This window comes from Hemicordylus capensis, chromosome 1 (genome assembly GCF_027244095.1).
Source record: "Hemicordylus capensis ecotype Gifberg chromosome 1, rHemCap1.1.pri, whole genome shotgun sequence".
NCBI classification, from domain to species: domain Eukaryota; kingdom Metazoa; phylum Chordata; class Lepidosauria; order Squamata; family Cordylidae; genus Hemicordylus; species Hemicordylus capensis.
In genome coordinates this window covers 108,116,126-108,132,730 of record NC_069657.1, presented here as the reverse complement: position 1 = coordinate 108,132,730, position 16,605 = coordinate 108,116,126, and the positions used below count along the sequence as shown (strand labels likewise).

Here is a 16,605-nt window from a genome sequence, read left to right as displayed (position 1 = left end):
TAATATAATATAATATAATATAATATAATATAATATAATATAATATAATATAAGCTAATTTCTGTTTAGCCAAAGCAATGGTCCATTCACCACAGTGCTGTGTGTCCTGTTGTCAGGACTTGTCAGCAGGACCATAGCCAACCTAACAGTTCAGGGAGGGAACACCAAAAAAGTAGGGTGGGGGGAGCTTGTGGCCTTTAGCACTTACTCTTATTTGTAAAACGTTACAGGGGGTGTAGAGAAAAATGTATGGAGGTAGGGCCCACTTTAGCTCCTCCCCCAGCTAGGGGCTTTTCAGGCTCTCAGGACTCTCTCAACCCATTTTTATATTACTCTTATAAACTAGAGAGGTCAAACACTACATATTTTCCATCTCACTCCTGGCATCTCACTCCTGAACTAAATTTACATTTAGTACAACTAACAATATAAGTTTGAGTCATCACAACATGAATTTTCCTGTCCCTCCCCCAGGAGATTCCTTTGTCATGGATCATAGATGGAGCAACTGGAAATGCACCTAAGGGTGCTGTGACTAGTGTGACCTAAGGAGAAATTCAGAGACTGAATTTGGGATTTTGATATGCAAAGCACACACTCTGCCTCTGAGCCATGGCCCCTCTCCTTCTCATAATTTACAGATTAGACCAAGTTTGCCCTGAAAGGAGGAGGAGGAGGAAGAGGCAGAAGGAAGAAGCAACCTCGTGAGTGCAATTCAAAGATCTCCCTCTGAATTGTCAGAGGGGCCCCATACGCACATAACAGGAAACCGGAGTTAAACAGGGCAGAAGTTGGATTTCTTGTATGTCTGAATGCATGGAACCTCTGCCCCGTTGGAAAAGCAACCTGAGTTTTCCCTCCCCAAACTCCAGTTTGATCCCTCAGTTTGTAGAACGTTTCTGTGCTCCTACCTGAAGTTAGCAGAGGATTCTCTGAAACCAGAGTTGAAGGAGGAAGCTCTTCCCTCTTTCCATTCTGATTGGCTCCCATGGCTGTCCTTCATGCAAAAGAGGAAGCCCGGCAGCGAGTTCTTCCACCTGCACAGACAGTTTCCCCTCCTTTTTGCAGTCTCCCTGACTGCAGTTTGGGTCCCATGCCAGAACTGCAGGTCTATTGGTCCCTCAGTTCTACTTTACGTGTGAATGTGGCCACTGCTTCAGCATGACTATTTTTTAACATGGGCTGTTGTGTATTTTCTATTACAGTATGTTTGAAAATATCTGGAATATATTCCAATATATTCCTACCCTGATATTCATCCTTTATATAGATAACTGATATCTATTTCATTGGTTTTCTAGCTATGCTATCTCAGGAGAGTTTTAGATCTTTGCCATTTCTGTATGCACTACAAATCTCAAGCTTATTTTAGTTTCCTTTACCAAGCCAAGGAGCATAAATGTGCTTGGGTTTTCATATTTACTTGTTTGTGAATCTGTCTTTTCCTTTGGACTTTCTCAGAAGTTATTTGTAATACACTCTTGGGGAAGATGAGAGTTCCAAAAAGAAATATTTGGTGATTCTGATTAGGGATGTGCAAAAAATTTTGGGCACAGAACGATCTGTGCCCGAAAAGAGCAATTTCGGGTGATTCGGGTCCAAACCGAATCACCCCGATGTCCCCCGATATTTTTCGGGGCCGAGCCGAATCACCCCTGATTCGTGCCCAAAAAATTCGGGTGATTCGGGATGACGTCTCTTTGAATTCCCCGCCTTTTTGCCTCCATTGATTTCAATGCAAAAAAGTGAGATTTGATGTCAGCTCGAATTTCAGGTCCCAGGGGCTAAATTGTGGGGTGCGGTGGTAGTGCCTAATGGATGGAGGCTGCCACCCAAATTTCAGGGGAATTGGGCAAAGGGCTGATTTTTGGGGAATTTTTGAAGTTTTAGTGTCTTTGGGGCAGTTCGGGGGCATAGTGTGGGAACTGGGAAAGAAGAGTGGGGTGGGGTGGTAGTGCCTAATGGGTGGAGGCTACCACCCCAATTTCAGAGTGATTGGGCAGAGGGCTGATTTTGGGGAAATTGTTGAAGTTTATGTGTCTTTAAGGTTTTTCCCCATAGAGAAGCTTTGAGGTGTCAGCAAATGTATAGCTTCACGCGGGGGGCAAAGGGGTGGCCTAGAGCAGTGTGTGGTTGGTGGTATTGCCAGGTAGGGTCAAGGAAGCTACCTGAATTTTTTCAAAGGATTTGGGCAGAGGGCTGATTTTTGGGGAATTGTTAAAGTTTATACATCTTTAAGGTTTTTCCCCATAGAGAAGCATTGAGGTGTCAGCAAATGTATAGCTTCACGCGGGGGGCAAAGAGGTGGCCTAGAGCAGTGTGGGGTTGGTGGTAGTGCCAGATAGGGTCAAATAGCAAATTAGAGTGGATTCATGGTGTTTCATTGAACATCTCATTAGCTATCATAGAATCCACACTCAGAATACCTCTGAAACAACAGAACCCTGTACCCCATGGGTTAGAAACCCATGGGGGTGGTTGGCGCCCTATGTGCACTACACTACCACTCGCTCTGGGCCACCCCAGCACCCCCCAAGTGCACTTATGGGGCTGCTGACACCTCAATGCTTCTCTATGGGGAAAAACCTTAAAGATGAGTAAACTTCAACAATTCCCCAAAAATCAGCCCTCTGCCCAAATCCTTTGAAAAAATTCAGGTAGCTTCCTTGACCCTACCTGGCACTACCACCAACCACACACTGCTCTAGGCCACCCCTTTGCCTCCCGCGTGGAGCTATACATTTGCTGACACCTCAAAGCTTCTCTATGGGGAAAAACCTTAAAGACACGTAAACTTCAACAATTCCCCAAAAATCAGCCCTCTGCCCAACCACTCTGAAATTTGGGTGGTAGCCTCCACCCATTAGGCACTACCACCCCACCCCACTCTTTTTGCCCAGATCCCACGCTATGCCCCCGATCTGCCCCAAAGACACTAAAACTTCAAAAATTCCCCCCAAATCAGCCCTTTGCCCAATTCCCCTGAAATTTGGGTGCTGGCCTCCAACCATTGGGCACTACCACCCCACCCCACTATTTTGCCCCTGGGACCCGTTTTTCTTACCCGAATCGATTCAGATTTAATCCGAATCCGAACCAAATCAGGGGTGATTCGGGTAGCCCAGATTCAGGCACAGAACAGAATGGGGGTGATTTGGTTCTGGTCCCGAACCGAATCACCGAAAACCCGAATTGCACACCCCTAATTCTGATATAAACATTAGACACAATAAGATAACCAGGGAAGCCTAAATTTGTAATGTGGTTGGTTTGGTGAGGCAGTTGTTTGGTTTGAGGAGAATTCTTCATATGCCACTGGGAGAGGAATCATAATACATGGGGAATATACCAAGAATGAAAACAAGAGCTATTATGCAGATTAAGTGGTTTAGAAAAATAATCCATAGTTATATAAAGATAAATTAGATGTGGGAGATGTTTGTGATAGCTATGCCATGTTGATTCTCTAACACCTGGTATGTTTGCTGTTGAAGAGATTAAACAGACTTGGAGCATTTGAAGTTCTGCAAACAGCTGCAGTCAGAGATTTTATAAAGGAAAAAGAGCACAGATCGAGAGAGGGCCTCCAGATGCCTCTGAGTGTAAGGTCCAGCCGAGGGCAACAGCTTGTAAATATTGCTGTTTCTAGTGAAGGCTCTAGTGAGCTCCAAAGGCTGCATTCTTCAACTGGAGGCTGTGTAGATTTTGCTTTTCATGCAACTCACAGATTCCTAGTTATACTTATGTCTCAAAACAGGTGAAGAAACAGAATCAGTGTTTAAGGAGTCTAGCCTAGCATACTGATAAGCTGAATAATGAAAAATGTCTTCTACTGTTCGAGAATGCAACGGTTCAAAAAAGCATTTAAAATGGGGAATTACATTTTATAGAATTTAGTTTTCTTGGTAGCTAGACCAGTGGCACCATTGGGGGGGACAGGGGGCATGTGCCCCACACCCAGTGTTTTGGGGGTTACCCCAGATCTCCCCCACTTCACCACCGCTGTTCCAAGGATGGCAGCAGATCCTTTGAGGGCAAAACAATGCCCACGACAACATAGCATAGTGGTTAGAGTCTTGGACTAGGACTGGGAAGACCTGAGTTTGAATCCCCATTCAACCATGAAACTCACTGGGTGACTCTGGACCAGTCATGTATCTCTCAGCCTAACCTACCTCACAGGGTTGTTGTGAGGATAAAAATAAGCATGTACACCGCTCTGAGCTCCTAGGAGAAAAAGCGGGATATACGTGTAAAAATAAATAAATAAATAAATAAATAAATCAGCAAACATTATAGGGCAGCATCAGATTGAGAGATTTAGAAATTAAAGGTAAATGTGCCAGCGAGTCAGTGTTGAATCCTGGTGACCACAGAGCCCTTTGGTTGTCTTCAGACTATGGGAAACACCTGTATCAGACAGCAATGATATAGGAAGATGCTGAAAGGCATCATTTTTTTTCTTTATTAATTAAGTGATTTAATATACTGCCCAATCCACAGACTCAGGGCGGTGTACAAACAAAAGCAGGTGTACTGTACAAACAAAATCATCTCAAACTGCGTGGGAGATGGCAATGGTAAACCCCTCCTGTATTCTACCAAAGACAACCACAGGGCTCTGTGGTCGCGACAGCACACTTGACCTTTTAGGAATTAAAGCTACTGTAATAGTGTGAAGCTGCCATGCATGCCTGCCAGGCATGAAGTGCTCATCCCTCAGCCATGTTCAAGTTTACTGCTGCTGCTACTACTAGGCAGTTTTTCTTGCATGTTCTTACTCAAAACATGCTACAATGAGGGCAGGAAGCATTGCTTACTGCTACTACCTTCTTACAATGCCACATCACTAATTAGCAATCATTGCTACTGCCAGGGTCCTACAAACAGGTGTCACCAGTAGCAAAAAGGTGGGCGTAGGAAGGTTCCATTTCTTGAAAACCTTTGTCCTCACTAAAGCTCCTCATTTTGAGCTGAAAGTTCCTAACCAAAGATATGTGTGTGGGGGTGGGGGATGGACTTCAGTATAATAGTTCCAGGGCAGTTCACAACGAGAGACAATAAAAACCAATTAATAAAAATAATTAAAGGAGGGCGGGCAACACAAACCACAAAACAGCAGATAAAAATGCAGTATTATTAAAACAGGTTCATCAAACGTTATTTTTGATAACATCTGGGGTATTATTTTTTAAAGGCCTTTGCTGGTGCCTTTGTAAGGAAAAGTACCCATGCAGGGTTTTAACCAAGAAGGCAGTGGATGGGGAAGTTTTGGCATGCATGAACTGATTTGATGTAATCAGCCAAATCTGCCATGGAGGGGAAAGAAGGAAGTAGTTAAACATTGTATTCTGTTTAACGCTCCTGTTCACAGGGGCTTTGATGGCACTGGGCCACCTGGGCATGTACCTCATCCCAGTTCACTTCTTTAGCACTCCTGATATCCTCCACACTGCCTGATGAGCTGGATACACCAGGACTTTTAAAAATGTACAGCCAGGCACAACATGTACAGTCCTCCCTGCAAAAAGAGAGTGCATTTCTAAAGCCACATTTGTGCAGTTCTAAAATCCAAGTCACACAAAAGATGTATTATGTTAGATGACCTGAAACGTGTCTAGCAGCCAAACCCTAAACAAGCATACCCATTTCTCCTCCCCTGCCAAAGATGGTTACTTTCTGGAGACTCCACTGCTACTCCCCAGCATAGAGTGTTCACCAGTGAATATCACACTCTTCTGCAATAGTGCTGTCAGATCCCCAGTTCTGAGGATTTTTGCTCACTCTGTGTAGGCTTCTGAATGTGGAATGTGATTTGAGGCAAGAAAGCAGAAGTGCACACAGACAAGGAAAATGCACAGGTGTGTGTTGTAGTGGCACATGCTATATGCAGAACTACTCTCGCATACCACTGTGCGGTTCTGAATTTAACTTTTTAAAAGCCCTGGGGCCCACTGTTACTTTAACAGCCTTAGCAGTGGCTTTCCACTGTTCATCTTAACAGTCCCATGCTGTGCACACTGCACAGCATCTGAATACTCTGCAGGCAGCACCCACCTAACAGCATGATGATGGTGGGCAGCACAGCAGTCTCCTCACTGTGCAGTATGCAGGCTCCCAACTCAAGCAGGAAGCTCCGGCAGTGCCTGCATGTAGCACTGAATGGCAGGCACCAACGCCTTCCTTCTTCCATCTCCTCTCTTCCCACCACCCAGAAGGCAGGCTGTTGCCTGGAGAAAGCATGCTGAGTTTGCCACCATCACCAACAGGCAGAATAGCGAGGATGATGCAGAGCAAAAGCAGGACAGAGTGAAAGTCGGTTTCTTTAGCTTGCTCTCCCTGGAATCATTTGTCATAAAAAAAATGGGAAGAAGTGGTTAGTTTCTTTTTGCGAGCATGAAAAGATTTAATCACCAAGGGGGTGGGGGCTGTGGTCCTGAGTCAGGCCCTGTGGGACCAGGGGCCAGATCTTTTAAGTACTCAGCAATGCCCCTGCCTTTTCATGTGTGGAAGAGGTATTGTTTTCAGGGTTAATTAATTCTTACTGAGTAATCATGAGGCTCTCAAACCATTGTTCAAAAAAACAAACCAACCTCTTCAAGAGGGGAATCTAGATAAACAGTGTCTGGTTTTGTGGACATATCTCTTCATTTGCTAATTGCCCCTCAAACCCTTGTGCTATTTGTTTTTATCAAGTCATTTGACTAAGCAGCAGTGAGAAAAAACAGAAGACCCCCATATTTCTGTATGCATTTCCCCCCCTCTTGTTCATAACAGTGCAAAGAGCCTGATCAGCTTTGAGAATGTATGGATAGTCATTTATACAGCCAGTCATTCAAGCCTTTCAGTCCAACAGATGTTGTGTTTATTTATAGTTCAGGCATCTCAGATGAGCTAATTCATCAGATGGACTTGGGAAGCAGTAGGAATTGCTGAAATAATTAATAGATGTACTGAACCATGAAAGACTACATTAACATATTTAAGGTGTGGTCAGAAAGCAATTCTTGCCTGTGAACTAATTGTCTTGTATTATAAGGAATTTTAATATATTTCTTGATCTTGTGCTGCACTGCATTAAAAAACCCCACCGAGGATCCTAGGTAAATGCATTGTACGTAAAGCTAATTAAAAATGATTGATTTTCATTCATTTATTCTCTCTCTCTCTCTCTCTCTCTCTCTCACACACACACACGCACGCATGCACGCACGCACACTCATTATGATTCATTGCCTGAAGGGACCTTGACTGAATAACCAAGAATAAATCATACAGTATATCGTGGAAGTGAAGGGATCACATTTGGAATTTCAGCAAAAATGGACACAAGATTTCGGCCTTATGTAAACATTATTACTGCTGTGTATGCCAATATGTAAGGAGGGAAATGGGAGTGGACTAGCTAGCCACCCACTCTGGAGGTGATGCTTTGCTGTCCAAGTCCCTTGTGCCTCCGCATATCCAGTGCTTATTTGTAGGGGTAGCCCCAAGTATGGATGGTTCCTTCATGTGATATAACATAGAAACCTTGGGATTTAGACTTCCACAAAACAGGAGGAACCCTCCCCACATCCAGTACTGCTCTTTGCAGACAAGTGCCAAATGCACAGAGACCTGGGTGAGGCCAGCAAGCACATCAGCACTGCGGGCATGGCTTACACTCCATATGCATTGAGGCTGTTCACATGTACAGCCAAGACTGGGCTAAGGCAGCCAAACCCACTCTTGGCTGTGCGTCTCAAACCACAGGAGCTGACTGGCTGCCAGCAGTGCCATGGCGGCAAATGCCCTTTGCTCCATTTTTAAAATAATGTGCAGCTCTGGCTGCTTGTAGCCAAAACTGTAGCAATAACATCACTCGCCCATCACTGTGGGGATCGAGCCCCATAATGCACCACACAATTTGAGTTGCCAGGGGCAGTGGAGGACCATTTGGCTGCATGGTGAGTGCACCCAGCAATGGAGGTGTGGGGAAGGTAAGTTTATGCAGCCTTCTCTACCACTCACCCTCAAGCCCTTCCCACTGATCATAAGAAAGGGCTCGTTGTCATATTTGGTGGGCACAAAATCTGCATATGACCCTTGTAAAAACCTCACAGAGATGCAAACTCCATTTTTGCCAAACTCATATTCTTCAGGAGTCAAATGTTTTCACCTTAATTTAATTCATCTGCTATGCTAGGATTTATTAACGATACCATATTGTATCATATAACATAATAAAATGATGTCATGGTTTCATGCCACAGACCAGTGGCTTCCCACGTGGTTTTAGAAGCCCCGTGGGCAGATTCACAGCCATATTACTGTCCTTCACTGAAAGTCATGTTCCTGCTGTTCTGTAGTTCCTAAGGGGAAAACATTGCATAGATGGTGAATTAAGTGTGAGACAGAGGCTCCAGACTTCTGAAAAGGTTGATGGGTTTCAATATTTCATCAGGCCAGATCTTAAATGAAACATTAAACATGTTTCCTCTCTATTCTAGCTGTGCTGATGATCTTTCCACATGAACCTAGTCAGAAGATGGGTTATGTTCAGTGAGAAGGGGTGTTACGTTCTCTCAGCTATAACCAACCTACAGGTTATATACGTTCTTTTATATCCCTACAGAAAAGGAACAGCAATATCTACAGATGGTGCTGGAAGCGTTACTAATTTTGAAGCAGCCCCTGTAGCTGCCCCTTTAAAAGCAGTTTCATCTGCAGCAATTAGCAGATGATAGCATTTAGTTTCATGCAGTGAAAATCTTTACCTGCTGATTTCTACATAACAACCCTCTCTTTAAAGTACAGGAATAGGCAGGTCTGTTTTCCTTGCTGGTTGGCTACCAAGGAGCTGCTGGAGAAATTCCCATTCTTTAGTAAGAAGCACCAAAGCAAATGCTATTCCACATCACACATAACAATGAGAAAAATAAAGTGAGTAGTCCAGAACTCAATTCAAACACTACACTGTATGAGTGTATGGTTGTCTGTATACTCATACGCATGCTTGTGTGAATGACTGGACACAAAAATGAACCTGTATACAAACCCTTCAAGTGCATGGTACAGATAGGAAGTGTACTGCTGTACCTGTGTTCAGCATAACATGTGAATTACTGTAAAGGTAAAGGTAAACTGTGCCGTCAAGTCGATTTTGACTCCTGCCACCCAGAGAGCCCTGTGGTTTTCTCTGGTAGAATACAGGAAGGGTTTACCATTGCCTCCTCCTGCACAGTATGAGATGATGCCTTTCAGCATCTTCCTAGATCGCTGCTGCCCGTACCTGTGTACAAATCTGTATTTGTGTATATTGTACACTCATTGTATGAATGTTGAACTTAACATGTGAATGGGACTAAAGTGTGAATGGGCCTCGGTCTCCTCTAAAACCAGTTTCTAACCAAGTGCACCCATTTCTCCCCGTCAGATACACTTCCTGCAATCTCCATTGTTATTCCCCACAGCATCTTCACCAGTGAACAGAACATCTTCTGCGGTCATCCTGCCAAATTCCCAGAATTTTCTCCCACTCTGTGTAGAATTCTAAATGCCATGGAGTGTGAATCTAGGCAACCAAGTATATGTCACAGATAAGGAAAACACATAGGAGTGTGTGGGTGTGTTGTAGTAGTGCACGCTATGCTCACAACATACCATTGTGCAGTTATGAATTTTCCTTGTAGAAATGCTGCTCTTTACAATGTTAAGACTGAGAGAGGGCCCTTGGACTTGGCTGAATTTTGCCCTCCACCTATTTAAAGTCTCTTTGCTTTCCTTCTTGAAATCTGAAATGCCCCCTGATGTGATGCCCTTTTGCTGAATTTTAGTGGCAGCATGCTGCGTATACTAAAGCATGAAAAACATAAGCATTTATTAGTGATAGCCATTAGGAGAGTGATTGATTATCAGAGCTACAGAGAGAAGGGTAAACGATTGCATTTTAATGAAACTGTAAAGCAGCTTGGAATTTTTACCGCAAGTGCTTGTCCTATCGGGCTGCTCATCTTCGACCCTCCAGCAGCTGTTGGCCTACAACTCCCATCATCCCTCACTATTGGCCACTGTGGCTGGGATGATGGGAGTTGTAATCCAAAAACAGTTGGTGGGCCAAAACTGAGCAGCCCTTTCCTATCCCAATTACGCAAACTGTCCCTGCTCACTTAACGGTAGGAGAGCAAAAGAGTCAACTTTTGCCAGCTTAGGCAGTCTACTTGGAAATGGTGTAATATTTTTTAACTTCACATTCTCCTAGGATAAAAGCAGTAAAGCTCTTGTTATTTTCTACTATATTGTTTACAGCAGCAGCAACAAAAAGCACTACCTTAATTCATAAAAATATGCGGTATTGTTTGTTTTGGAATGCAGTGAAGTTCTTCACAATATTTACATAGGTGGGTAATGTTTCTTTCCTGAGAAGCTTGTGGGGGAAAGCAAAGTAATGAGCAGTAGCATTCTGCAGCATAAAGACAACCTCTTACATTGAATTGGGCACCATCCTGTGCTAATGTGTGCAGTAGCCTGCCAGTTCTTCTGGTTCACACTAATAAACTGGCAAGGTAGTTTGTGCCATGACTTGACCTACAAAGCAAGGAAATTCATTCACCGTAGCATTCTTGGTTAAAGAAATTCCTGTTTCAAAAAGAATTGGCTGGTTTTGTCATTTGCTCTTGAAAATGCTATATTGAAACTGGGATGGCAATTAAAACCATGCATTACTTTGCTGAATGAAAAACCCACAAGACGAGTCCTCAGAAGTGCAGTGCAAAATGTTGTTCTTGTCTTGCCATGGCTGGATTGACCATGCTATGCCAAGTATGCCCCCAAACGTTGACACAGAAATGGAATCCAAATTGCCACTCAGCTACAAATTTCATTGAGCAAGTAATTGTTTCTCAGCATGAGCTACCTCACAGGGTAGCTCATAACCTTGAAAACAAGATTTGATTTCAAGGTTAAGGAAACCAATGGGCATGTTATAAAGACAATATAATAGATTCATTATAACCAGCAGTCATCTATATGGGGTTTCACACTTTGTCTCTAGCTTTCATACATTACTGCAGATAAAAATATATTGGAAATACTCTGTATACGTTGAAGATACTCTGAAGTTTAGTTAAACATTTACATCCATCATTGGGAATCCGTTATTCTAAAATAAAAAACAACAACCCCTTTCTACTTAAAAGAAGAGTCAAGACACTTACACATTCACTCATGAACAAAAGGCGTAGACAATGAGCCCATTCTCATGGCCAGCCCTGCCCTACCCAGGTAGGGCTGGTCATCTGGAGCCCCAGGATTGCTCCCAATCCCGCCGCTCCTCCCCTGAGTAGTCCGGTCACCTACCCACGTTTAAAATGATGTAGGAGGACAAGCACTCACCTCCTATCTTACTTGCTGGTTGCCTGGGGTGCCGCGCTGCTGGCAGCTGCTCCCAGTCTGCTGGCAGCCATATTTATGATAGAGCCAGGGGGAAGAAGCAGCCAGGCAGTGTGGAGCTTCCCCGATACACCATGCTGCTTGTGCAATGCATTGTGGGATACCTGGTGACCCCAGCTTGCTTCCTCCCTCCTGATCACCGCTGGGCTTGCTGCTGTGCCACTTGTGTGGGTGTGTGGATGGCGGAGTCCATCGGATGCTCTGATCGTGTGAAAGGAAGCAGGCAGGTCCCTGTCCTCCTTCCAGTTCCTCCCATTTGATTGTGAGAATGTCCTCAATGTAGGTGAGCACCTTGACTTCTGTGCCATGTAAGCAGTAAGCAGTCTTATATATTGTGCTTGTTTACAGCTTAGTCTTTCAGCTCCAATCCCATCTTCTCTATATGCTGGCAGAAGCAGGAGAATCAAGGCAGTGACTGTACATGAAGTAAAGTCATGGCAGCGCTCTCTCTCTCTCTCACACACACACACACACACCATGTCATGCACAGCAAGCTGCATGAGCAGGAGCATGAAGCAACATCTAACACAGAAATGTGTTTAGCATACTCACTCACAGAGCAACACCTGCAGGAACAAAGATCATCCATCATTGGGAGTGTTGTTCACATCAAACCATTATTCATCATACTTACAGCAAATGGCTGGCCAACTATGAGGCCAGGTGGCATAGCCTTTCAAGCTGTCTCCCATGTGGGGGCTTTGATGAGCAACATAGAAGAGTGGTACCTTGTACAGCAAGTTTTAAAAATTACTTAATACATTGTAATGTGCATCCCATTCCAACATTCATTCATTATAAATGCACAAGAAGCATCATTGCTCTACTCATTTTATGTTAGTCTTTAGTGGATACTGAATCATGTCCAAAGTCTGATTCCCTGCTGCAGAGGTGATACATATTGGAGACAAGATCCCCTTGATGTTTGTTGGTGCAAAATGTATGCAATCTATCATTTTACCTAATACCGTACTTGCTGTAGTTGAAAAGCAATTTTCACAGCAGACAAAATAACAAAATTCTATCTTTCAAAGCCTGTCAGCAGTCTGAAGAATCTCTCCCCCCACCCCAATAATCTACAGCACAATACCACCAACTCCTCACACATTTGGGTTAAAGTCAAGTAACATGGCTCTGAATGGAGAATGAAACTGGGGGTTAGGGCTGTTTGTGTGCAATCAGATGACTGTTTCATGGTATATTCAGGTCTTCAATAGCCATGTGGATATTCTTCTGTGCTACTGCTAAGTCTTCTGAGCAGTGCCAGAAAGAAGTGAAATAATTGCTTATCAGTGGCCTAATAAAGTTTTTGCTGGTATTTCATATGAGTTTACTGCCACAGCCTATAGTGTTTGCAAAGAAAGACCAGCAACCATTTTAGGAGAATAGAAACCGAAGAAAAAGCCTCCCGGGGAGGCAGTCCTTCCTTTATTTACCTCCACCTCTTAACATGTTCACCCTTTAACCGCTATACACTATTGTGTCACATCTCGCTTCTTCCATCTTTATAAATCTTAAACTGTTTTCAACTTAAACCCCCCAAATACTCTTTTAATTTAAAATTATCATTTCATGAAAGTAAACGTTCTCCAACCATTTATTTGGCATTTGTGTCTATCACAAATAAAGTCTCTGGGGAGGTCCAACATATTTCCTTGACCAGGTTTGTACTCCCATTCTTTTTTCCTCATCAGCCTCTCTCTCTCTTGGACTTCTGACTGAACTGGAGATGGCTGTTGTGGCAATCGATCTCCATCTGAAGGTGAAAAGTTCTGAAGATGAACACAATTCCAGTGGACACTGCTTTGGGGAGTATTTATGTTATAAGATCTAGGTATTGTAGCTTTCCCCTGCACAGTTCCAAATGCCTGGGAACTTTGCATTCACGCTCTATCCCCAGGAAACAACTTTGATGATGGCTGACCCCTGTTGGACCTCCCCAGAGACTTTATTTGTGATAGACACAAATGCCAAATAAATGGTTGGAGAACATTTACTTTCATGAAATGATCATTTTGGGTTTGCTGCTGAGGTGTGGCAGGATTGGGCCCAATCCCGGTGGTGCACATGTGCAGGCAAAACCAGGCTGGGCTTCTTTAGTCACTTTTGCCTGTGTGTGATGAATAGCTTCAAGGAGTTCCTCAGCTTCTTATTTCGGACAATGGACCTCAGTATGTCTATGACAGTGTCACAGCATTTGCAGAGACAGATGACTTTGAACATTGTACCAGTAGCCCCCATTAACCTCAAAGCAATGGGGAAGTTGAACGGGCAGTACAAACTTTGAAAAGGTTGTTGAAAAAGAGGACCATATTAAGCTCTATTGGCATATAGATCCATTACCCTTTCTTTGGGATCTTCACTGGCAGAACTTCTCTTGGGGTGCCACCTGAGTACCCCCTTACCAATGGCACCTTCCAAGCTTCGACCCCATTGGCCATGTCTGAAAGACTTTCAACAATGGGACATGGAGCAGAAGTGATGACTGCAGCATAATTTCCCTGACCAGGTTCGTACTCCCATTCTGTTTTCCTCATCAGCCTCTCTCTCTTGGACTTCTGACTGAACTGGGGATGGCTGTTGTGGCAATCGATCTCCATCTGAAGGTGAAAAGTTCTGAAGATGAACGCAGTTCCAATGGACACTGCTTCGGGGAGTATTCTAGGTATTGTAGCTTTCCCCTGCACAGTTCCAAATGCCTGGGAACTTTGCATTCACACTCTATCCCCGTCGGTCTTAATAATTAATAAAGTTGTGGTCTTTTCTCCCATATCATTGTTTAGTGGTTTTATTGCCTGTACTAGTGTTTTCAAGCCCGTTTTAAAAACGGGCGCTAGTAGGGGAGAGTTCCGCCATTCGCCTTCCTTTTCCGCCCACCCGGCGGGCTCCCCCCTCCGTCTTTTTCCTCTCTGTGGTCCCCCCGCCGCCATTCCCCCTCCCGCCGATGCCAGCCTCCATACCCCCTAGGGGTAGGCAATGATGGCTCTCCCACTGTTGTTAAACTACAACTCCCATCATCCCTGTCCACAATTCTGTAGCTGGGGATGATAGGAGTTGTAATTCAGCAACAGCTGGAGAACCGCTGTTGCCTATGCCTGCCTTAGTTAGTAACATAAGACCATAAGAAGAACCGTTTGGATCAGATCAAATATTTGTTTACTCCAACATGCTGTTTCAATGGAGATCAGTTAGATGTGGCATGAAACAACGCCTCCCTCGCATATGCTCCATTGTAGATAGCATAGAGAGGTGTACTCAGAGTTGCCTTTACCCCTGGACTTCTGGCCCGAAGTCCAGGGCCTCCACAGCCCCTGGGACTCCCCTAAGTCCGCCTTAGTCTGTCCCAGATGGTATGGTCGCCTGCACCGCCGCCCCTAGGCAACTTCACTCACTGGATGTAAATTCTGCTGCACGAACACTCATGCTGGTGGTGGCTGAGAGGGGAGCGACTGAGAGGCGAGTGCTGAGAGGCGAGAGCACGGGGGCCAGTTGACCCGGATCCACCCGGGGCCCAGCGTTCGTTTTGCTTTTTCCCTACGCCGCCTCCTCCAGATCGGAGCTGGGTGAGTTGTTTGGGCCAGCCTTCCCCCGCCTCCGCCACACTGCCGGGGCGCTCCCGCCCCTGCCAGCGGGCTCAGTCTGCCTGCTGCGGCCACCAGCAGGGCTAGTTCTCCTGCTGTGGCCGCTGCTGCCAGCGGGGCCAACTCGATGGCCACGCTGCCGGTCTGGCCTGCTCCTGCCCCCGCCTCACATCTGGGGCCGGGCTGCCTTGGTTGGCCAGGGCCGGCCGCCGCCTCATGGCCTGACACGCCACTGGAACGCCTCCGCCTCACATTTGCAGCCCGGTCTCCCTTCTCGGCCGGGCCGGACCCACCGCCGCCGTCTCTGGCCTTCACGGGCCGGCTATCCAGCCTATCTCTCTTCCTTGCGGCAGGTCCTTTTGTCGCCGCCTCTGCTGTCTTTGGCGGGCGGGCCAGACCCGGCCCGCCTCTCAGTTGTCTGCGGCTGGCCTGGAGCCGCCGCCGCCGCCTCCCTGCGGCCGTCTCTGCCCTTTCCGCGGCCCGGCAAGGAACCAACATGGCCGCCTGTTCCCTTTGTCCATTTCTGACTCAGCTGTTCTGCGCATGCGCTCCGAGCATGCGCAGAACGGCCGAGGGAGGCACGAACACACGCTTGGTGTCCGTCCACGGACGGACACCAAGCGTTTTATTAGAGAGGATTTTCTGGTGAGGGGGGCAATCCCAGATTAAGTGTATTGACCTATAGCCAGCATCTGATGATAGAGAAGGCAATCTTTTAAGCTCTTTGCATGATCAGTGAGAAGAGCTTCCTCGAGGTCTGACCCTCCCCCCAGACAATCTCTTACCCTGTGCTGAGCAGGCAGATTGCCCACCCAGATGAGCAGTGGCTTGGCTCCAGCTCTCACCCAGCTCACCCAGCAGCTCGGGGGTCAGAAGGACTGCCGCACAGTGGCCCTCCCGTGAGTGCACGGTGCATTACTGGGAACCCCCTCCCCCCCAAGTGTGCCTGCCGTGGCTGCAAGCAGCCATGGCTGACACACGATCACTTAACCTGTTTGGGGGGACATACTCATGCCCAAAACCTGGGTTAAGCAGTGGGCTACTTAAGAGGGCTCGCTGCTGCACCACCGCCCAGAGCCATGTGGCTTCTGGTGCTTCTCATTGCAGCAAAAACCAGGCTGGGCCTTGGCCTTAACAGAGTTCCACTGAAGGTATGAGAAGGATCCAGACTAGTGTTGCATGAGTATAACACAATTTCACTAGTGTAGTGCTGCTTAGGGATATTGTGTGAAGAGAGGAACCTCTGTATCAAACTAGTCCTGTGCTGGTGGAAGATGTTACATGAAGGAATAGGTAATTCTTGTACAACATGATACACAGATTATTGTACAACATGTTGCACAATACAGTGCACAATCTCATATATGTCCCAGAAAAGATTTTCTGCAAGTGATTATTCAGCATTGTGGAGTAATACAAACCACTTAGAGGCATGTATTTTTTCCACATTATGCATTTGTAACACTAGTCTGGGATGGGGTCCTGATCATTATTTGTCTGACATGGTTTTTTGCGGCCATAGGATTCCTGTGATTCAAATGATAACATTCTATATACATGACTTAGGCAGACAGATTTCTTCTTTGACACCCTT

General features: G+C 45.5%; 1 long non-coding RNA gene across 1 annotated transcript in view; it reads left to right on the top strand.

The window, feature by feature from the left end:
• Positions 1 to 16,605, top strand: part of LOC128340101 (uncharacterized) — a 38,605-nt gene that overhangs the window by 2,259 nt on the left and 19,741 nt on the right. Inside the window, exon 2 of the long non-coding RNA XR_008313467.1 lies at positions 642 to 704. This is a non-coding gene — a long non-coding RNA (uncharacterized LOC128340101). The remainder of the gene's footprint in view (positions 1 to 641; positions 705 to 16,605) is intronic.